Genomic DNA, 22,268 nt, shown 5'->3' on the forward strand with positions numbered 1-22,268 from the left:
GGTTCCATGGTGTAATGGTTAGCACTCTGGACTTTGAATCCAGCGATCCGAGTTCAAATCTCGGTGGAACCTTACTTTTTGAGGCTATCCATGCATTTCTACTGCTTCGCTTATCAAGTTGTGTGTTACTACCACAAAGGCCACTGAGACAAGCAGCTGCTGATAACGTGAATGCTGGTCAAGCTAGTGACCATGGCTAACTTGTAACATAGGCTCTGCAAATCACTATCCATATATGAATTCAGAGACCACAAGCAAACCAGGGGTTATGTGGTGTATTGGTTAGCAATCTGGAATTTGATTCCAGTAATCTGAGTTCAAATCTCAGTGGAACCTTACCTTTTGAGACTATCTATGCATTTCTACTGCTTCGCTTATCAAGTTGTGTGTTACTGCCACAAAGGCCACTGAGACAAGCAGCTGCTGATAACGTAGATGCTGGTCAAGCTAGTGACCATGGCTAACTCGTAACACTCTTCCTTAACCCCACCACCTCTTCTCCCTCAATCCCTCTCTCATTTGGAGAAAAGCACTATAAATGAAGAATAGGAGAACTTTCTATTAGAAGTGGTGTCTAAGGAGTTAGATTTACCAAATCCATTGACCTCTACTGCCTCTTCTCCCCCACTCTTCCTGAACCCTATTTTAAGGTTCCCCCACCTACCCACCCACCACACTGCTCTTCTCCCCCACTCTTCCTGAACCCTATTTTAAGGTTCCCCCACCTACCCACCCACCACACTGCTCTTCTCCCCAAACCTCTTTTTGGAGTTTCCCTACCCACCTATGCTCAACAGTGCATGGATAGTCTCAAAAAAATATTTTATAGTGTCCACCACACAACTTCACTTGCCCTTCTTAACAGTCTCTTCTCCCATCAGTAATCCATCACTACCCTTGTTGCCTACCATTCAGCTCCCCTTACCCAACTCATGCCACCCACTAGGCTAGATAGGGGACCCAATCTCCCTTCTTTTTTAACCCAGTCAACTCAATACATTGCCACCACACCACAGCAGGGATTTGAACTCACAACCTCATGTTAACATATCAGTCACTTTACCAATTACACCACCACTGGAGGCACTTGCAAAAGCTCTTAAAAAAACAGGGCAATATCAGGCATAATAACCGTATACTCTACAAAGAAATTTTAATAACCCCCACCGCACTCTTCCTGAACCCTTTATCAGTGTTCCCCCAACTACCTCCTCTTCCCCCCCACTCTTCCTAAACTCTACCGCCTCTTCTCCGCCACGCTCTCTGAACCCTATTTCAGGGTTCCCCACCCACCGCACTGCTCTTCTCCTTAAACCTCTTCTTGGTGTTTCCCTACCCACCTATGCTCCACTTACCCCCCCCCCCTCTTCCTGAACCCCTTTACAGTGCTCCTCCACCTACCTCCTTTTTCCCCCTTCTATTCCTAAACCCCACATCCCTGCTCCCCTCCCCCACTTTTCCTGAACCGTGTTTCGGTGTTCCCCTTACCCACCTAGGTTCCACTTCCCCCCACTCTTCCTGAACCCTATTTCGGTGTTCTCCCATTCATCTCCCTACTCCCCGGACCAGGTTTCTGTCCAGGGTCAAATTTTACACTTCAGAGGGGGGCAGAGATGCTTTAAAGCATGGGTGCAATTTTACGCTGGGGTATTCATTTCTCCCACTTCCCCTCCTCTTCAAATTTCCCAACCAGCTCCCTCTCTACTCCTGCACGGTCATTGACACTGTCCCAAGTTTGTCCCCAGAGGCCTCGGTATGGCAGCGTCTAAGTTCCTGCCTCTTCTTTGGTCAAGTCTAGATGTAAAAGTGCTGCTAGATGGTCTAGGGCAGGGATATGCAATTGGCGGACCTCCAGCTGTTGCAAAACTACAAGTCCCATCATGCCTCTGCCTCGGGTGTCATGCTTGTGGCTGTCAGAGTCTTGCAATGCCTCATGGGACTTGTAGTTCTGCAACAGCTGGAGGTCCGCTAATTGCATATCCCTGGTCTAGGGAAATTTTAGTAGACCAGTAGGACCCATAGGAATGGGATGAAAGGGAAAACAGCTTAACCAACATGCATGCTGACATACAGATGCACCAGAAAGGAGATTTGTGAAAATATGAATTCAGAGACCACAGCCAAGCCAGGGGTTCCATGGTGTAATGGTGAGCACTCTGGACTTTGAATCCAGCAATCCGAGTTCAAGTCTCGGTGGAACCTTGTTTTTGAGACTATCCATGCATTTCTACTGCTTCGCTTATCAAGTTGTGTGTTACTGCCACAAAGGCCACTGAGATAAGCAGCTGCTGATAACGTGGATGCTGGTCAAGCTAGTGACCATGGCTAACTTGTAACATAGGCTCTGAAAATCACTATCCATATATGAATTCAGAGACCACAAGCAGACCAGTGGTTACATGGTGTAATGGTTAGTAATCTGGAATATAAAGTCCATTGATCCAAGTTCAAATCTCATTTTAACCTTACTTTTTGAGTCTATCCATGCATTTCTACTGCTTCGCTTATCAAGTTGTGTGTTACAACCACAAAGGCCACTGAGACAAGCAGCTGCTGATAACGTGGATGCTGGTCAAACTAGTGACCATGGCTAGCTTGTAACATAGGCTCTGCAAATCACTATCCATATATGAATTCAGAGACCATAAGCAGACCAGCGGTTACATGGTGTAATGTTTAGCAATCTGGAATTTAAAGTCCATTGATCCAAGTTCAAATCTCGTTGGAACCTTACTTTTTGAGGCTATCCATGCATTTCTACTGCTTCGCTTATCAAGTTGTGTGTTACAACCACAAAGGCCACTGAGACAAGCAGCTGCTGATAACACGAATGCGGGTCAAGCTAGTGACCATGGCTAACTTTTAACATAGGCTCTGCAAATCGCTATCCATATATGAATTCAGGGACCATAACCAAGCCAGGGGTTCTATGGTGTAATGGTTAGCACTCTGGACTTTGAGTCCAATGATCCGAGTTCAAATCTCGGGAGAGCTTTACTTTTTGAGTCTATCCATGCATTTCTACTGCTTCGCTTATCAAGTTGTGTGTTACTGCCACAAAGGCCACTGAGACAAGCAGCTGCTGATAACGTGGATGCTGGTCAAGCTAGTGACCATGGCTAACTCTTAACATAGGCTCTGCAAATCACTATTCATAGATTCAAATCTTGCGCTAATATGGCGAGGCTCTCTCATTTGGAGAAAAGCACTGTAAATGAAGAATTGGAGAAAGTGCTATTAGAAGAAGTGGTGTCTAAGGTGATAGATTCCAAATCCATTGACTTCTCCTTGCCCAAGTTCTAATCACCTACCCCCCCCCCCCCCCCTACACACACACACACACACTCACTCTCACTCTTCCTGAACCCCTTGTTGGTGTTCCCTCAACTACCTTCCCTTCTATCCCCACTCTTCCTGAAACCCACCACCTCTTCTCCCCCAGTCCCTCTCTTACTTGGAGAAAAGCACTGTAAATGAAGAATAGGAGAACTTTCTATTAGAAGTGGTGTCTAAGGTGTTAGATTCCAAATCCATTGACCTCTACCGCCTCTTCTCCCCCGGCTCTTCCTGAACCCCTTTACAGTGCTCCCCCACCTACCTCCTTTTCTCCCCACTACTCTTCCTAAGCCCCACATCCCTGCTCCCCTCCCCCACTTTTCCTGGTGTTCCCCTTACCCACCTAGATTCCACTTCCCCCCACTCTTCCTGAACCCTATTTCGGTGTTCTCCCACACATCTCCCTACTCCCCGGACCAGGATTCTGTCCAGGGTCAAATTTTACACTTCAGAGGGGGGCAGAGATGCTTTAAAGCATGTGTGCAATTTTACGCTGGGGTATTCATTTCTCCCACTTCCCCTCCTCTTCAGTTTTCCCAACTAGCTCCCTCTCTACTCCTGCACGGTCATTGACACCGTCCCAAATTTGTCCCCAGAGGCCTCGGTATGGCAGCATCTAAATTCCTGCCCCTTCGTTGGTCAAGTCTAGATGTAAAAGTGCTGCTAGATGGTCTAGGAAAATTTTAGTAGACCAGTAGGACCCATAGGAATGAGATGAAATGGAAAACAGCATAACCAACACACATGCTGACATACAGATGCACCAGAAAGGAGAGCTGTGAAAATATGAATTCAGAGACTACAACCAAGCCAGGGGTTCTATGGTGTAATGGTTAGCACTCTGGACTTTGAATCCAGCAATCTGAGTTCAAATCTCGGTGGAACCTTGTTTTTGAGACTATCCATGCCTTTCTACTGCTTCGCTTATCAAGTTGTGTGTTACTGCCACAAAGGCCACTGAGACAAGCAGCTGCTGATAACGTGAATGCTGGTCAAGCTAGTGACCATGGCTAACTTGTAACATAGGCTCTGCAAATCACTATCCATATATGAATTCAGAGACCACAAGCAAACCAGGAGTTACATGGTGTAATGGTTAGCAATCTGGAATTTGACTCCAGTCATCTGAGTTCAAATCTTGGTGGAACCTAACCATTTGAGACTATCTATGCATTTCTACTGCTTCACTTATCATGTTGTGTGTTACTGCCACAAAGGCCACTGAGACAAGCAGCTGCTGATAACGTGGATGCTGGTCAAGCTAGTGACCATGGCTAACTCGTAACATAGGCTCTGCAAATCACTATCCATAGACTCAAACCTTGCACTAATATGGTGGGGCCCTCTCATTTGGAGAAAAGCACTGTAAATGAAGAATAGGAGAAAGTTTGTTTAGAAGAAGTGATGTCTAAGGTGATAGATTCCAAATACATTGACTTCTCCTTGCCCAAGTTCTAATCACATACACACACACACACACACACTTGCTGAACCCCTTATTGGTGTTCCCTCAACAACCTCCTCTTCTCTCCCCACTCTTCCTTAACCCCACCACCTCTTCTCCCTCAATCCTTCTCTCATTTGGAGAAAAGCACTATAAATGAAGAATAGGAGAACTTTCTATTAGAAGTGGTGTCTAAGGAATTAGATTTACCAAATCCATTGAACTCTACTGCCTCTTCTCCCCCACTCTTCCTGAACCCTATTTTAAGGTTCCCCCACCTAGACCACAAGCAAACCAGGGGTTATGTGGTGTATTGGTTAGCAATCTGGAATTTGATTCCAGTAATCTGAGTTCAAATCTCAGTGGAACCTTACCTTTTGAGACTATCTATGCATTTCTACTGCTTTGCTTATCAAGTTGTGTGTTACTGCCACAAAGGCCACTGAGACAAGCAGCTGCTGATAACGTGGATGCTGGTCAAGCTAGTGACCATGGCTAACTCGTAACACTCTTCCTTAACCCCACCACCTCTTCTCCCTCAATCCCTCTCTCATTTGGAGAAAAGCACTATAAATGAAGAATAGGAGAACTTTCTATTAGAAGTGGTGTCTAAGGAGTTAGATTTACCAAATCCATTGACCTCTACTGCCTCTTCTCCCCCACTCTTCCTGAACCCTATTTTAAGGTTCCCCCACCTACCCACCCACCACACTGCTCTTCTCCCCCACTCTTCCTGAACCCTATTTTAAGGTTCCCCCACCTACCCACCCACCACACTGCTCTTCTCCCCAAACCCCTTTTTGGAGTTTCCCTACCCACCTATGCTCAACAGTGCATGGATAGTCTCAAAAAAATATTTTATAGTGTCCACCACACGACTTCACTTGCCCTTCTTAACAGTCTCTTCTCCCATCAGTAATCCATCACTACCCTTGTTGCCTACCATTCAGCTCCCCTTACCCAACTCATGCCACCCACTAGGCTAGATAGGGGACCCAATCTCCCTTCTTTTTTAACCCAGTCAACTCAATACATTGCCACCACGCCACGGCAGGGATTTGAACTCACAACCTCATGTTAACATATCAGTCACTTTACCAATTACACCACCACTGGAGGCACTTGCAAAAGCTCTTAAAAAAACAGGGCAATATCAGGCATAATAACCGTATACTCTACAAAGAAATTTTAATAACCCCCACCGCACTCTTCCTGAACCCTTTATCAGTGTTCCCCCAACTACCTCCTCTTCCCCCCCACTCTTCCTAAACTCTACCGCCTCTTCTCCGCCACGCTCTCTGAACCCTATTTCAGGGTTCCCCACCCACCGCACTGCTCTTCTCCTTAAACCTCTTCTTGGTGTTTCCCTACCCACCTATGCTCCACTTACCCCCCCCCCCCCGCCCGCTCTTCCTGAACCCCTTTACAGTGCTCCTCCACCTACCTCCTTTTTCCCCCTTCTATTCCTAAACCCCACATCCCTGCTCCCCTCCCCCACTTTTCCTGAACCGTGTTTCGGTGTTCCCCTTACCCACCTAGGTTCCACTTCCCCCCACTCTTCCTGAACCCTATTTCGGTGTTCTCCCATTCATCTCCCTACTCCCCGGACCAGGTTTCTGTCCAGGGTCAAATTTTACACTTCAGAGGGGGGCAGAGATGCTTTAAAGCATGGGTGCAATTTTACGCTGGGGTATTCATTTCTCCCACTTCCCCTCCTCTTCAAATTTCCCAACCAGCTCCCTCTCTACTCCTGCACGGTCATTGACACTGTCCCAAGTTTGGCCCCAGAGGCCTCGGTATGGCAGCGTCTAAGTTCCTGCCTCTTCGTTGGTCAAGTCTAGATGTAAAAGTGCTGCTAGATGGTCTAGGGCAGGGATATGCAATTGGCGGACCTCCAGCTGTTGCAAAACTACAAGTCCCATCATGCCTCTGCCTCGGGTGTCATGCTTGTGGCTGTCAGAGTCTTGCAATGCCTCATGGGACTTGTAGTTCTGCAACAGCTGGAGGTCCGCTAATTGCATATCCCTGGTCTAGGGAAATTTTAGTAGACCAGTAGGACCCATAGGAATGGGATGAAAGGGAAAACAGCTTAACCAACATGCATGCTGACATACAGATGCACCAGAAAGGAGATTTGTTAAAATATGAATTCAGAGACCACAGCCAAGCCAGGGGTTCCATGGTGTAATGGTTAGCACTCTGGACTTTGAATCCAGCGATCCAAGTTCAAGTCTCGGTGGAACCTTGTTTTTGAGACTATCCATGCATTTCTACTGCTTCGCTTATCAAGTTGTGTGTTACTGCCACAAAGGCCACTGAGACAAGCAGCTGCTGATAACGTGGATGCTGGTCAAGCTAGTGACCATGGCTAACTTGTAACATAGGCTCTGAAAATCACTATCCATATATGAATTCAGAGACCACAAGCAGACCAGTGGTTACATGGTGTAATGGTTAGTAATCTGGAATATAAAGTCCATTGATCCGAGTTCAAATCTCATTGGAACCTTACTTTTTCAGTCTATCCATGCATTTCTACTGCTGCGCTTATCAAGTTGTGTGTTACAACCACAAAGGCCACTGAGACAAGCAGCTGCTGATAACGTGGATGCTGGTCAAGCTAGTGACCATGGCTAGCTTGTAACATAGGCTCTGCAAATCACTATCCATATATGAATTCAGAGACCATAAGCAGACCAGCGGTTTCATGGTGTAATGTTTAGCAATCTGGAATTTGAAGTCCATTGATCCAAGTTCAAATCTCGTTGGAACCTTACTTTTTGAGGCTATCCATGCATTTCTACTGCTTTGCTTATCAAGTTGTGTGTTACAACCACAAAGGCCACTGAGACAAGCAGCTGCTGATAACACGAATGCGGGTCAAGCTAGTGACCATGGCTAACTTTTAACATAGGCTCTGCAAATCGCTATCCATATATGAATTCAGAGACCATAACCAAGCCAGGGGTTCTATGGTGTAATGGTTAGCACTGTGGACTTTGAGTCCAATGATCCGAGTTCAAATCTTGGGGGAGCTTTACTTTTTGAGTCTATCCATGCATTTCTACTGCTTCGCTTATCAAGTTGTGTGTTACTGCCACAAAGGCCACTGAGACAAGCAGCTGCTGATAACGTGGATGCTGGTCAAGCTAGTGACCATGGCTAACTCTTAACATAGGCTCTGCAAATCACTATTCATAGATTCAAATCTTGCGCTAATATGGCGAGGCTCTCTCATTTGGAGAAAAGCACTGTAAATGAAGAATTGGAGAAAGTGCTATTAGAAGAAGTGGTGTCTAAGGTGATAGATTCCAAATCCATTGACTTCTCCTTGCCCAAGTTCTAATCACCTACCCCCCCCCCCCTACACACACACACACACACACACACACACACACTCTCTCACACTCTTCCTGAACCCCTTATTGGTGTTCCCTCAACTACCTTCCCTTCTATCCCCACTCTTCCTGAAACCCACCTCCTCTTCTCCCCCAGTCCCTCTCTTACTTGGAGAAAAGCACTGTAAATGAAGAATAGGAGAACTTTCTATTAGAAGTGGTGTCTAAGGTGTTAGATTCCAAATCCATTGACCTCTACCGCCTCTTCTCCCCCGGCTCTTCCTGAACCCCTTTACAGTGCTCCCCCACCTACCTCCTTTTCTCCCCACTACTCTTCCTAAGCCCCACATCCCTGCTCCCCTCCCCCACTTTTCCTGAACCGTGTTTCGGTGTTCCCCTTACCCACCTAGGTTCCACTTCCCCCCACTCTTCCTGAACCCTATTTCGGTGTTCTCCCACACATCTCCCTACTCCCCGGACCAGGATTCTGTCCAGGGTCAAATTTTACACTTCAGAGGGGGGAAGAGATGCTTTAAAGCATGTGTGCAATTTTACGCTGGGGTATTCATTTCTCCCACTTCCCCTCCTCTTCAGATTTCCCAACTAGCTCCCTCTCTACTCCTGCACGGTCATTGACACCGTCCCAAGTTTGGCCCCAGAGGCCTCGGTATGGCAGCATCTAAATTCCTGCCCCTTCGTTGGTCAAGTCTAGATGTAAAAGTGCTGCTAGATGGTCTAGGAAAATTTTAGTAGACCAGTAGGACCCATAGGAATGAGATGAAATGGAAAACAGCATAACCAACACACATGCTGACATACAGATGCACCAGAAAGGAGAGCTGTGAAAATATGAATTCAGAGACTACAACCAAGCCAGGGGTTCTATGGTGTAATGGTTAGCACTCTGGACTTTGAATCCAGCGATCTGAGTTCAAATCTCGGTGGAACCTTACCTTTTGAGGCTAGCCATGCATTTCTACTGCTTCGCTTAACAAGTTGTGTGTTACTACCACAAAGGTCACTGAGACAAGCAGCTGCTGATAACGTGAATGCTGGTCAAGCTAGTGACCATGGCTAACTTGTAACATAGGCTCTGCAAATCACTATCCATATATGAATTCAGAGACCACAAGCAAACCAGGAGTTACATGGTGTAATGGTTAGCAATCTGGAATTTGACTTCAGTCATCTGAGTTCAAATCTCGGTGGAACCTTACCTTTTGAGACTATCTATGCATTTCTACTGCTTCGCTTATCATGTTGTGTGTTACTGCCACAAAGGCCACTGAGACAAGCAGCTGCTGATAACGTAGATGCTGGTCAAGCTAGTGACCATGGCTAACTCGTAACATAGGCTCTGCAAATCGCTATCCATTGACTCAAACCTTGCACTAATATGGTGGGGCTCTCTCATTTGGAGAAAACCACTGTAAATGAAGAATAGGAGAAAGTGCTATTCGAGGAAGTGGTGTTTAAGGTGATAGATTCCAAATCCATTGACTTCTCCTTGCTCAAGTTCTAATCACCTATCCCCCCCCCCACACACACACATACTCTTGCTGAACCCCTTATTGGTGTTCCCTCAGCTACCTCCTCTTCTCTCCCCACTCTTTCTGAACCCCACCACCTCTTCTCCCCCAATCCCTCTCTCATTTGGAGAATGTAGGCAGGAAGGTCGCGTTTTTTTTTTCTTTTTCAGTTCGTCGGCAGAGCAAGAGAAGAAGAAGAAGACTACGTGGGACAGTTTAATTTTTTCTTTTTTAATAAAGGACTTGTCCCCAAGCATTTTCACCAACTGGAGATGGTGAAGAATCAGGAAACTTCACTTGGTATCAAGCCAGGGACCCAGCCAGCCGATGTGACGCTTGCAGAGCAGCCTTGTGTGTCAAGCTAAAGACCGAGCAGGCCAGCGGGGGTGAAGCTTGAGAGCTATCTAGAGTGCCAAGCTAGGGACCCAGCAGAGAAGCGGGGGTGACGCTTGAGGAGATTACCACCGTGAAGATTGGAGGAGCATAAGGGATTCAGTGGCAGTGAATCAGTGGGTCTAGTGAAAGACCGGGGGCTCAGTGGGCTGAAGAACTACAAGGAGCAATTGTAGTGAAAGTGGAGGAACTGTTAAAGACTGTTGCCATAGGAGACAGCATTCCTGCACATGCAGATGTGGCATCTTGCTGGATGCCTCTCCCTGCGTGGCTGTCTTCCTATTGAAGTCTTGGAGTCTGCCAATTAATCTAGCAAATACCTAAGGGTGTCCTGGCCCTAACCCTCTCTCCCCCAAAAAGTTGTTTAGAGAAATAAACTTTATTTTGCATTCAAGAAGTATCTGGCGCCCAATAACTTTAACTACTATGCGCCCACCATGCTTCACAACCTACCATATACAGAAGGATGTCAGCTGTCCCTGGCTCTGGAGGTTCTCATTAGATCAAAGGAGGCCTGGGACCTTGCTACACGCATCTCGAGACATTCTTAGACAAAGGGTCTACTCCTAATAAGAGATAACTGTATTGTAACTCTAGATCCATCTATGGAGGTGTCCAAAGGGTCCTCGCACCTTTCCTATGCCAAACTCCATAGAGCTTAAAAAAGCGCTACATGAATACCAGTTAGTTGATACCTGAAGTACACTTAAGCCAAGAGAAAGGAACTATATCTTCTACTCACCTACTCAGCAGACCTATACCAAAATTGATTACATTCTCATACACCAAGACGCTCTCCTGTTTCTGACCGTAGCTAGTATAGGCTCTATCACACGTCGTTTTCCACCCATGCTCCTACCCACTGCTCCTTGATGCTAAGGAGACATATGCCACAACATTGGCAGTAGAAACTTGATGAATTTCTTCTACAAGACCCCACATACAAAAGGTAAATCCAAAGGGATCTAGATGTTTTAATTTTACCAACGCCACTGCAGATGCCTCATCTTTCTGCCTGTGGGAAACCCACAAGTGCTTCATTAGAGGCACTCTCATCAAACTGACTCGCTGGTAGCTAATATCCGAAAGCTGGAAAGTTCCATAAAAAATAAAAAAAAAAAACTGTCATAAGTTAGCCTGCAGTTTCCTGCTTGTGTACTCTTACCTCCTTGCTGCAGTGTTTCTCTACCCTGATTCTTTCACATGTGTGGTTTGGCTGTGCTCACCTATGGGCGTTGTCTGCTATTCTTTGGACTTTTATTTCCTTCCCCTCCATCACTTCCTGGCCCGCCTCCTAGTTTGTTTGTCTATATAAGACATGCTCAGTGTAACCCACATTGCCTCGATTTAGCATACCTGTCTCCATTCATTGGGCCCCGAACTCGTATCAAGTTTCTGCATATGTGGACTCTGGGGCAGCTGGGAATTTCATTCAGCAGGCCTTGGCAACTGAATTGGGCATTCCTCTCGTTCCCTTGGCAATGCCTCGATCAGTATCTGTAGTGGATGGCTCTACCTTGGCCTTCGGACCTAGAGTTGCCACCTCATCTCTTTAAACCCAAACACATATTAATTACACAGGTTCTGAGGCTAATTTGATGTGAATAAGTGAGTTTAATTACCACCTTAATCTGCCTCAGAACCTGTGTAATTAATATGTGTTCGGTTTCAAACCATCTTCATAACTATGCACGTCGGTGTCCTTCATCGTGACAAAGTCTCCTTCCTGATCCTTCCTAAGTCATCTAGTCCCATCATTCTTGGACTTCAATGGTTGCAGAGACACTCACCTGAATTGGAACTCTGGCCAAGTGTTATCTTGGTGGTCGCAATGCCATCAGACTTGTCTCCCTAAGGTACGCCCACCTCTCCATGTACCTGTGGCTGATGAAATACCTCTCTGATCCTCCCTCGGCATTATCAGGCCTTCCAAGATGTTTTTTGTGAAAAAGCTGCTGACAGTTTGCCTCCTCATTGTCCCTATGATTGTGCTATTGACCTTCAACCTGGGACTACGCCACCCTGAGGTCGAGTCTACCCTCTCTCCATCCCTGAGACTCAAACCATGTCCGAGTACATCCAGGAAAATCTGCAGAAAGGATTTATCCATAGATCAAATTCTCCTGCTGGGGCTGGCTTCTTCTTTGTGGAGAAAAAGGATGGTACACTCTGGCCCTGCATTGATTATTGTCAGGGAAATGGCCAAAGAACTGGCAATCTTGCCAACACTCATAATGGTCACATCAGGCATGCTCCTGTGCGTATTGGCATACGCAGATGAGCGACGACGCCAACGGGCGTACGCAGATGCGCTACTTCGCAAATATGCAATGGCGCCTCCTGGCCTACTGCTGCTGAGATCCTCGAGTTGCTGGATTATCGTCAGCTCCCTCGTGTTCCTTGTGCTCCTGTATTCTAATCTTTGACTTCCCGTTACAGACCCGGCTTCCATTACCCGCTTATCCTGTCTTCCCGGTTTGACCCCTGGCTTGTATCCTGACCTTCTTCTGCCTGCTCCACTACTTGATCCTGGCTTGGCTCACCGACTGCTTCTGCCTGACTTACCAATTACCGACCCCAGCTTGTTCCAGTATTACTGCCTGAATCCCGAACCTGCTATTGACTGATCTTGCTGTGTATGACCCCTGGCCTGGCTTCTGATACTCCTTCTGGATCACCCAACCGCATGCCGCTGCTGGCTCTCCACAAGCACGCCTGCCATACAAAGCATCTCGTTTGTTCCAGTCTCCCCACAGTGATCAAGCCTTCAACCACAGCCACTCGCAAACCGTGCTTCTCTGGGCACTGCATTCCCTGTTTCACCTTCAGGGTTGCACTGCACTCAGCCACAAGGGGAGTCCTCTCAGCACCTTCGCCTCCAACTGGACTCCTGACAGCATAATCCAGCCACAATATTAGAGGCTAATGGAGGTGCTTCCCCATAGAGGCTCTGTGCCAACAGGTCACTGCTCTCACCCAGGACATACGGAGACTCCAGGAAGGTTACTTTCAGCTGGAAGGTCGCCTACAACACTTGTCAGTGACACCAGCATCCACGGATCATGATGCTTCCGCTGCCAGCTCTGCTTTCACAATTTCAACCCCAGAACGCACCGCTTCTACACATACCCTGTTGGTTCCTCCACCAGAGCCACGGGTGCCGACTCCCGAACGGTTTTCCGGAGATCGGAAAAAATGTAGTCTTCAAAAATGCTTGCCTGCTGTATTTGGCTCTGCAGCCAAGGACTTTCTCTATAGAAACTGTTAAAGTTGGATTCATTATTTCCTTGCTCTCGGATGAACCCCAGGCTTGGGCCCACAATTTGTTGGAACAGAAGAGTCCTATCAATGCAGTAGACTCATTTTTTGAAGCCATGGCATAGTTATATGGTGACCCTAAGTGGGTGGCGACCGCGAAGATCATCCTCCATAGTTTACAGCAGGGTCGGCGCCCAGTGGAGGACTACACTGTTGAGTTCTGCAAGTGGTCCGCCGACACAGGGTGGAACGAAGCAGCCCTGAGATACCAATATCGGTTGGGACTATCCGAAGCGCTCAAGGATGAGTTGGCCAGAGTGCAGACTTCTGCCTCACTAGAAGGTCTCATTCAATTGGCTATACCACTTGACAGACTCCTGCAGGAACGAAGGTCTGAACAATTCCAAACTTTTAGACCCACCTGGGTGATGCCCCAGGTCTCCGCTTCATCAGCATCGGTACCTTCTACTGCAACTATGCCTGAGGCTGAACCTATTCAAATTGGCTTGGTGCATCCTGTTTTAGCCCCTAATGAAAAACTTTGTCACTGACAGGCTACCAGGAACATTTACGCTTTGATGTTTTTTGTTCACCCATGTTCCCGGTCATCCTGGGAACCCCATGGCTGCAGGCGCATAACCCACAGATCAATTGGGGCAAGAAAGAAGTTCTCCTCACCTCTCCTTACTGTCTGCAGCACTGTTTTGTTCCTGAATCCAAAAATTCCACAAGCTGTTTGACTGTCCAACCACTGACTAACAACCATCTGGACATACCATCTGTTTATCAGAAATTCCTGGATGTTTTCGATGAGAAAGGGGCCGATGTCCTCCCCCCTCACCAATCGAGCTGCTTCCAGGTTCTGAGATTCCCTTTGGCTGCATATTTCCACTTTCCGAGATGGAGCTCGACTTATGGCAATACATTAAGGAAAATCTAGAAAAAGGGTTCATTCGCCCTTCCTCCTCTCCTGCTGTTATGGGCATATTCTTTGTTGAAAAAAAAGATAAAACACTAAGACCATGTGTGGACTACAGGGAGCTTAATAAAATTACCAAAACAAATCGCTACCCACTTCCACTTGTTCCTGAACTCTTCCAAAAATTTCATATAGCTTGGATTTTCGGCCAAACTAGATCTGCGAGGTGCCTACAACCTTATCCGCATTCGAGAGGGGGACAAATGGAAAACAGCTTTCCAGACTCAGTTTGGACACTTTGAGTATCTAGTAATGCCATTCAGACTCTATAACGCACCAGCCACATTGCAACATCTCGTGAATGACATCTTCCGAGAATACCTTGATCACTTTGTCATTGTTTACTTAGATGACATCCTCATCTTTTCAGCTACCTTAGAGCTTCACAGAACTCATGTAAAGAAAGCACTTCTTACCTGCAGAAAACATGGACTGTATGTTAAAGCCGAAAAATGCAACTTCGAAAATGTCCATTCAATTTCTGGGACTCATCTCTACAGATGGGATCGCAATGGATCTGCAAAAGGTGAAAGCTATTCTGGATTGGCCTGCCCTGTCTGATAAAAAGGGCGTTCAAAGGTTTGTGGGCTTTGCAAACTTTTACAGGAGGTTCGTGAAAGACTTTTCTTCCATCATTTCACCTATTACCCAAGCAACTCGTCAGCAAGCCTTTGAAAAGCTAAAGTCTATGTTCATTTCAGCTCCAGTGCTAAAACATCCAGACCCGGCTCTTCCCTATGTACTGGAGGTTGACGCTTTTGAAATAGCCACAGGGGTGGTTGTGTCTCAGCGTCAAGGGCCCACGGCATTGCTGCACCCCGTGGCCTTTTCTTCACGGAAAATGAGCCAACCGGAGAAAAACTATAATGTTGGGGACCGGGAACTGTTGGCTATAAAAACTGCTCTAGAAGAATGGAGATATCTTTTAGAAGGGGCCAACTATCCTATAATGATCTTTACAGACCACAAGAACTTGGAATATCTCAGAACTGCCAAATGCTTAAGACCCCGCCAAGCCCGATGGGCCTTGTTCTTTTCCAGCTTTAATTTCCCCATCACCTATCGCCCGGGGTCCAAAAATGGGAAGGCCGACGCATTATCTCAAATGTTTCCCGATACTCCTAAGGAAACAGTGCCCTGTACAATTCTGTCAGTACAGAACTTCCTATTAATTCAACCTGATCTAAGAGCTTCAATTGAACGGGCGTCAGTTCAGTGTACAGAGCCAGAGGCATCTTCACTAAAACGTCAAGAGGGATTCCTATGGCACCAGGAAAAGATCTTTGTTCCACAGAAAGCCAGACTTCAAATCTTGAAAACCTTCCATGATCATAAACATGCTGGGCACTTTGGAGTACAGAAAACGTCTGAACTCATTCAACAATCTTTATGGTGGTCCACCTTGAAACTTGACTGTAAAAATTATATTGACTCCTGCACTACCTGCCAGCGAAACAAGGGGTACCTATGATAGGCACACCCTCCGTCATGGACACTGCAAATATGTTCAAAAAGGAAATAGTCAGGCTACACGGTCTACCAAACAATATCGTCTCGGATAGAGGGGTACAATTTACCTCCAGATTTTGGAGAAACCTTTGCAAGATTTTAGACATTGAAGTGTGCCTATCCTCTGTGTATCATCCACAAAGTAACGGCCAAACAGAAAGAACGAATCAAACTCTAGAACAGTACCTACGATGCTTCTGCTCCTTTTCTCAAGATGACTGGATTTCCTTGCTCCCTTGTGTGGAGTTTGCATACAATAACTCAATGCATGCTGCAACCAATCAATCACCATTCTAGGCCAGCTATGGGTTCCCTCCTTCATTCCTACCCAACACCATTCCCGAAGCCTCAGTCCCAGCTGTCCAGGATAGAATAACCACACAAACTACCAAGTACTCCGTGAAGCAAGAATACAAGAAGCAATATGATAGGAGGAGAAGGGCGGATCCTATCTTTAAAGCCAGAGACGAGGTATGGCTCTCTTCTACTAACCTCAAACTTTCTTGTCCTTCCAGGAAATTTGGGTCAAGATTTATTGGTCCATTTGAAGTCAAGAGGGAGATTAACCCGGTGGCGTTTGAACTTGCACTACCCGACTCATTCAAGATTCACCCGGTGTTCCACGTCTCTCTGCTCAAACCAGCTGTACCCAGCCCATTTCCTAGTAGAGAAGAATCACCCCCACCTCCAGTGTCGGTTGGGAATGAAATGGAATTTGAAGTTGAAGCCATCGTGGTCTGCTGGAGGAGAGGTAGGCTAAATCAATTCCTTATTAAATGGAAGGGGTATTCAGCAGAAGAGAACTCATGAGAACCTGCAAGCAATATACACTTCTACAGCTATTTAGCAATAGGTATCCTGAAAGATGGGCTCGTTTGGGCATCTGGAGGCTGCCCCTTGGGGGGAGGGGCACTGTCAGGGAAATGGCCAAAGAACTGGCAATCTTGCCAACACCCATCATAGCCACATCAGGCGCACTCCCGTGCGTATTGACGTACACAGATGCGCGACAGCGCTAACGGCCATACACAGATACACGATGGCGCCTCCTGGCCTATATAAATCTGCTGCTGAGATCCCCGAGTTGCTGGATTATTGTCAGCTCCCTCATGTTCCTTGTGCTCCTGTATGCTGATCTTGCACTTCCCGTTACCGACCCGGCTTCCACTACCCACTTATCCTGTCTTCCCGGTTTGAACCCTGGCCCGTATCCTGACCTTCTTCTGCCTGCTCCACTACTTGAAGCCCGGCTTGGCTCACCGATTCTGCTTCTGCCTGTCTTACCAATTACCAACCCCAGCTTCTTCCAGTATTACTGCCTGAATCCCGAACCTGCTATTGACTGATCTTGCTGTGTATGAGCCCCGGTCTGGCTTCTGATATTCCTTCTGGATCACCCAACCGCCTGCTGCTGCTGGCTCTCTACAAGCGTGCCTGCCATACAGAGCATTGCGCTTGTTCCAGACGCCCCACAGTGATCAAGTCTTCAACCATGGCCACTGGCAAACCGTGCTTCTCTGCGCACTGCATTCCCTGTTTCACCTTCAATGTTGCACTGCACTCATCTGCAAGGGGAGCCCTCTCAGCACCTTGGCCTCCAACCGGACTCTGGACAATTATAGAGGTCTCAATGCCATCACCATTAAGAATCAGTACCCGCTACCTTTGATTTCTGAACTTTTTGACAGGCTACGAGATGCTCGAATTTCCTCTAAGTTAAACCTCCATGGAGCATACAATCTGATTAGGATTTAAGAGGGAGATGAATGGAAAATCGCTTTTAACACCAGAGACAGGCACTATGAATATCTTGTAGTGCCCTTTGGCTCGTGTAATGCCCTGGCTGTCTTCCAGAACTTTGTTAATGAATTTTTTTCTGATCTCCTATACATTTGTGTCATTGTGTATCTGGATGACATACTCATCTTTGTCCAGATTTGAACACTCATCGTCGGCATGTTGGTAGGTCCTTCTACATCTTTGGGACCACCGCCTGTATGCAAATGTTGCAAAATCTCTAACCTCTTCCAGTCTAATGAGAACCTTTGAGGCCACAGACCGCTGACAACCTTCAATATGTGGTGGATTGTGAGGCATAGTGGGTGCAAAGGTGGTAAAAGTCATTGGGCGCCAGACACTTCTTGGATGCAAAAGAGGTTTTATTTCTTTTAACAGTCCTTTTATATTTTGCAAGGGAAAGAGGGTTGGGGCCAGGACACCCTTAAGTAGTTGTTATTCCAATCGGCAGACTCCAAGGCTTCAATAGGAGGACAGCCGTACAGGGAAAGGCCCCAGCAAGGTGCCAATTCTGCACGTGCAGGTTTGCTGTCCCCTATGGCTACAGTACTTAACAGTCCCTAATTCAAACGTAACAGTTCTCTCAGCTTTACTACAACTTCTACTTGTAGTTCTTCAGCCCCTTGAGCTCCTGGTCTCTCACCGGACCCTCTGATTCACTAACTCTGAATCCCGTGAGCTCCTCAAGGCTTTTACGGTAGTATCTCCCTTAAGAGTCACCCACACTTCCCTGCTGGGCCCCTAGCTTGGCACTTCAGATACCTTCAAGCTTCACCCTTGCTGATCAGCTCGGTCCCTAGCTTGGCACATAAGGCTGCTCTGCCATCGTCACCTCCGCTGGTTGGGTCCCTGACTTGATCACCGCCTGAAGTTTCCCGATTCTCCACCGTGCCTGTTCAGTAAGAATACTGCTCCGGTACTTGCTTCAGTTACTCACTGTGGTCCCTGGTAAAGGTGGATGGTCCCTTAGTGGCCACAGCTTCCCTTCTACCTCCGACCATGACAGGTTCTCTTGCCTGCAGAACCGTCACTTTTGGTTGGACTGCACGCCTCAGTCCCAACCCTGCGCTGCCCTTTTGCTTCTGGATAGGCCCTCACACAGCCTGGCAGCCAGATGCCCCCGGGATAGGCCCAATCTCTGGTCTAGCAGACGGGGGCAGACAACACACGTCCACCCAGACGGCAGTGCGGGTGGCACAGAACAGCAGGCCAAGGGCTTCAAGAAAACCCCTGTCCATTGGCTGAGATACCCCATATACCCATAACCTGACCTTGGGTTGTCCTCCTCATATCTAGTACCACCAAGTTCCCAGCCACCTAGTGGTAGAAGAGAAAAGTGCAACAAGGCCAAACTTAGGGAGAAATCAATATATCTCTATCAATCAACCAAGATGACTACTCTTGGCAAGTAAATTTGTAAGGAGCTCCCTGACTAAACCCCAGGGTGCTATACAAAGTTAGAGAACTGCCTCTTTGAGCAAACCCAGGTTCGTTTCCTAGCTTACATAGTCACTGTTAAAGGCCTATTTATGGATCCTGACAAACTTCAGGCCAGCTTCAACTGGTCTCAGCCTTCTGGTTTAAAAGCTACATGGCGGTTCTTGGGGTTTACCAATTTCTATTGCCCGTTCATTCCTGATTACTCCTCTCTGGTGGCCCCAATCACTTCTTTGACCCAGAAGGGCGCTAATGCCAGAACCTGACCTCCTGAAGCAGTCGAGGCTTTCCACAAGCTCAAAACAGCCTTCCTCTCTGCATCTATTCTCAAACGTCCTGACATTCTCCAGCCTTTCTTCTTGGAGGTAGATTCTTCATCCTTGGGAGTGGGGTTCATCCTTCTCCAAATGCATGACAGTAAGTTCTGTCTGTGTGCTTTCTTCTCTAACAGGTTTTCTGATGCGGAAAGAAATTACACTGTTGGGGATCGGGAACTTCTGGCTATTAAGCTGGCACTGCAAGAATCGCAACATCTACTGGAGGGATCTCCTTATCGTATCCTGATCTATACCGATCATAAGAACCTCCAGTATCTGCAATTGGCCTGATGTTTGAATTACAGGCAAGCACAATGAGCCAGATTTAATTATGACATCACCTTCTGGCTCGGTTCTAAAAATGCTCGTGCTGATGCCTTCTCCAGATCAGAGGCTTTTGTACATAATTGATTGGAAGGGATACGGTCTTGAGGAGAGGTGTTGGATTCCTTCTACTGATGTTTCTGCCCCTCGTTTGGTGAAACTTTTTCATCAGAAGTTTTCTCTTAAGCCTGGCCCTAAATGAGTGGGGAGACCTCGTAAGGGGGGGGGGGGGGGGGGTACTGTCATAAGTTAGCCTGCAGTTTCCTGCTTGTGTACTCTTTCCTCCTTGCTGCAGTGTTTCTCTACCCTGATTCCTTTCACATGTGTGGTTTGGCTGTGCTCACCTATGGGCGTCATCTGCTATTCTGTGGACTTTTATTTCCTTCCCTTCAGTCACTTCCTGGCCCGCCTCCTAGTTTGCTATATTAGACAATACTCAGTGTTACCCAAATCGCCTGAGCAACTTCACAGTTCTCTGAGCTCCCGTTTGTGTACTTCTTGTCTATACTGTGTCTGACTTCCCGTATACTGAACCCGGCTTCGTTTACAGTCTGGCTGCCCGCCCTGACCTTGGCTTGTCTTCTGGATCTCCTTTCGTCTGCTGCTTGTATGCTGCACATGCAAGTGGTCTCCGCATCATCAGCTGGGCGTACCTACAGGCTGCAACGGAGTGGCAGGATGGCGTTAACACAACTAAACTAGTAGAGCGGAGGCTAGGATGCTGACACCATCAAGCCTTTCACAGAGATCCGGCTCTCAGATTTTGGAACACAGCCAGGAGCAGAGGAACTCATTATTAATAACACGCGGTTGTTCACTAGTGTCGGGTTGACACTTAAAGAGGAAGTAAAACCCATCAGTGGGTTTTACTTCCTCTTTTGCTCCCCAAAAGGCCTGCAAATGAAAAGCATAATGGGCTAGTATGCATCGCATGCACACGGGAGACGTCAGTCACGGCACACGCTGGGGGGAAGAAACGGCATGGTGGTCCGTTTCTTCACAGCGCATGCGCCGATGACGACATCGGCACACTACAAGTGAAATATCTCCTAAACGGCGCACGTTTAGTAGATATTTCCACTACCTATAGGTAAGCCTTATTCTAGGCTCACCTATAGATAAAAGACAAACAAAAGGGTTTACAACCACTTTAAGAAATGTGAGTGTATTTTAGGAAGTTTTAATAAATGTAACAAATTTGAAACAAGATTACGCTATGGAACTTTTCCTTTCTTCTTCCCCCTTCTTCCCCTAATTGCTGGTTGTCCAATGCGGAAGAAAAACTGACAGGTGGAGGGATTGAAATCAGCAGAGTGGAGAGAGACACAGCAGCACGCTAGTGCAGGCTTGGGATCAGATCACCTACATGGTTTGGAGGAGATACTAACAGGCTGAGAAGTTGGAGTCCACGGAGTGGAGATTGGAATATTCCAAACATTTAACTCTTTGTATTTGCTGGTTTATAACCTTACCTGCTATAGTATCTGGTGAGTCACTTTAGGACTTTTCTGATGAAAGGAGCACAACAGTCATCTGAATCTATGAAGTGTTGGATTTAGTTTTTTCTCCAGTTTTTTGGTTGAGAACTGCTATTTGGTGTTTGGAACTTTTTTTGCATGCATGCAATTTGAGGGATATCAAGCAATTTATGGGTTTTGGCAAAAAAATAATTCTAATTCATCACATCTGAATCTGGGGAAGCAACTCTCATCACTGAGATGTCCCTCCATACTAAAGGAGAGCCAGGAACGTACACGGCAGGTGCCGGCAGGGGCCAGCACAGAGGGGGGTGCAGGCACTAGCAAAGAGTAGATGGGTGACAGTCAGGAGGGGTAGAGGAGGAAGTGCCAGGGAGGCCAATCCAGGACTGGAGCATCCCAATAAGTATGCTCCATTGAGTGACATTGGTGAAACCAGTCAGGGACCAGCACTGCTGGAGCTGAGGGACTCTCCTAGCTGCCAGGGGAAGAACTCCTCCAGTGAGAGTGGGGGGGGGGGGGGCAGCAAAGGGAAAGGAAAGACAGATTCTGGTGGTAGGGGACTCAATTCTTAGAAGGACAGAGAGGGCAATCTGTAACCAAGACCTGAAGCGCCGAACAGTATGTTGTCTACCGGGCGCTCGGGTTCGGCACATCACGGATCTTGTGGACAGCTTACTGGGAGGGGCTGGGGAAGACCCGGCTGTCATGGTGCACGTTGGCACCAATGACAAAGTCAGAGGCAGATGGAGTGTCCTAAAGAACGATTTTAGGGACTTAGGAGCTAAATTGAGGAAAAGGACCTCCAAGGTAGTATTCTCAGGAATACTACCAGTACATCGAGCCACACCAGAAAGGCAGAGGGAGATTAGGGATGTAAACAAGTGGCTGAAGAGCTGGTGTAGTAAGGAGGGGTTTGGGTTCCTGGAGGACTGGGCTGACTTCTCAGTCGGTAACCGGTACTATAGAAGGGACGGACTGCACCTAAATGAGGAGGGTGCAGATCTGCTGGGAAGGAAGATGGCCAAAAAGTTAGAAGGGTTTTTAAACTAGGCGATGGGGGGGAGGGTCCAGAGACAGAGATAGCCAGCGCGGAAGATATTCCAGAGGGTAGTATTGGGGGCATTAG

At 47.2% G+C, this 22,268-nt stretch overlaps 5 non-coding genes across 5 annotated transcripts; all 5 read left to right on the forward strand.

The window, feature by feature from the left end:
- On the forward strand, positions 1 to 72 carry TRNAQ-UUG (transfer RNA glutamine (anticodon UUG)). The gene has a single exon. It is a non-coding gene; the product is annotated as a tRNA-Gln (tRNA).
- A 2,058-nt stretch (positions 73 to 2,130) lies between these two features.
- On the forward strand, positions 2,131 to 2,202 carry TRNAQ-UUG (transfer RNA glutamine (anticodon UUG)). Its single transcript has one exon. It is a non-coding gene; the product is annotated as a tRNA-Gln (tRNA).
- Positions 2,203 to 4,151: 1,949 nt separating this feature from the next.
- On the forward strand, positions 4,152 to 4,223 carry TRNAQ-UUG (transfer RNA glutamine (anticodon UUG)). The gene has a single exon. It is a non-coding gene; the product is annotated as a tRNA-Gln (tRNA).
- A 2,730-nt stretch (positions 4,224 to 6,953) lies between these two features.
- On the forward strand, positions 6,954 to 7,025 carry TRNAQ-UUG (transfer RNA glutamine (anticodon UUG)). The gene has a single exon. It is a non-coding gene; the product is annotated as a tRNA-Gln (tRNA).
- Positions 7,026 to 8,996: 1,971 nt separating this feature from the next.
- On the forward strand, positions 8,997 to 9,068 carry TRNAQ-UUG (transfer RNA glutamine (anticodon UUG)). Its single transcript has one exon. It is a non-coding gene; the product is annotated as a tRNA-Gln (tRNA).
- Positions 9,069 to 22,268: the final 13,200 nt, after the last annotated feature.

Source organism: Aquarana catesbeiana, linkage group LG04 (assembly GCF_042186555.1).
Source record: "Aquarana catesbeiana isolate 2022-GZ linkage group LG04, ASM4218655v1, whole genome shotgun sequence".
Taxonomy (NCBI): domain Eukaryota; kingdom Metazoa; phylum Chordata; class Amphibia; order Anura; family Ranidae; genus Aquarana; species Aquarana catesbeiana.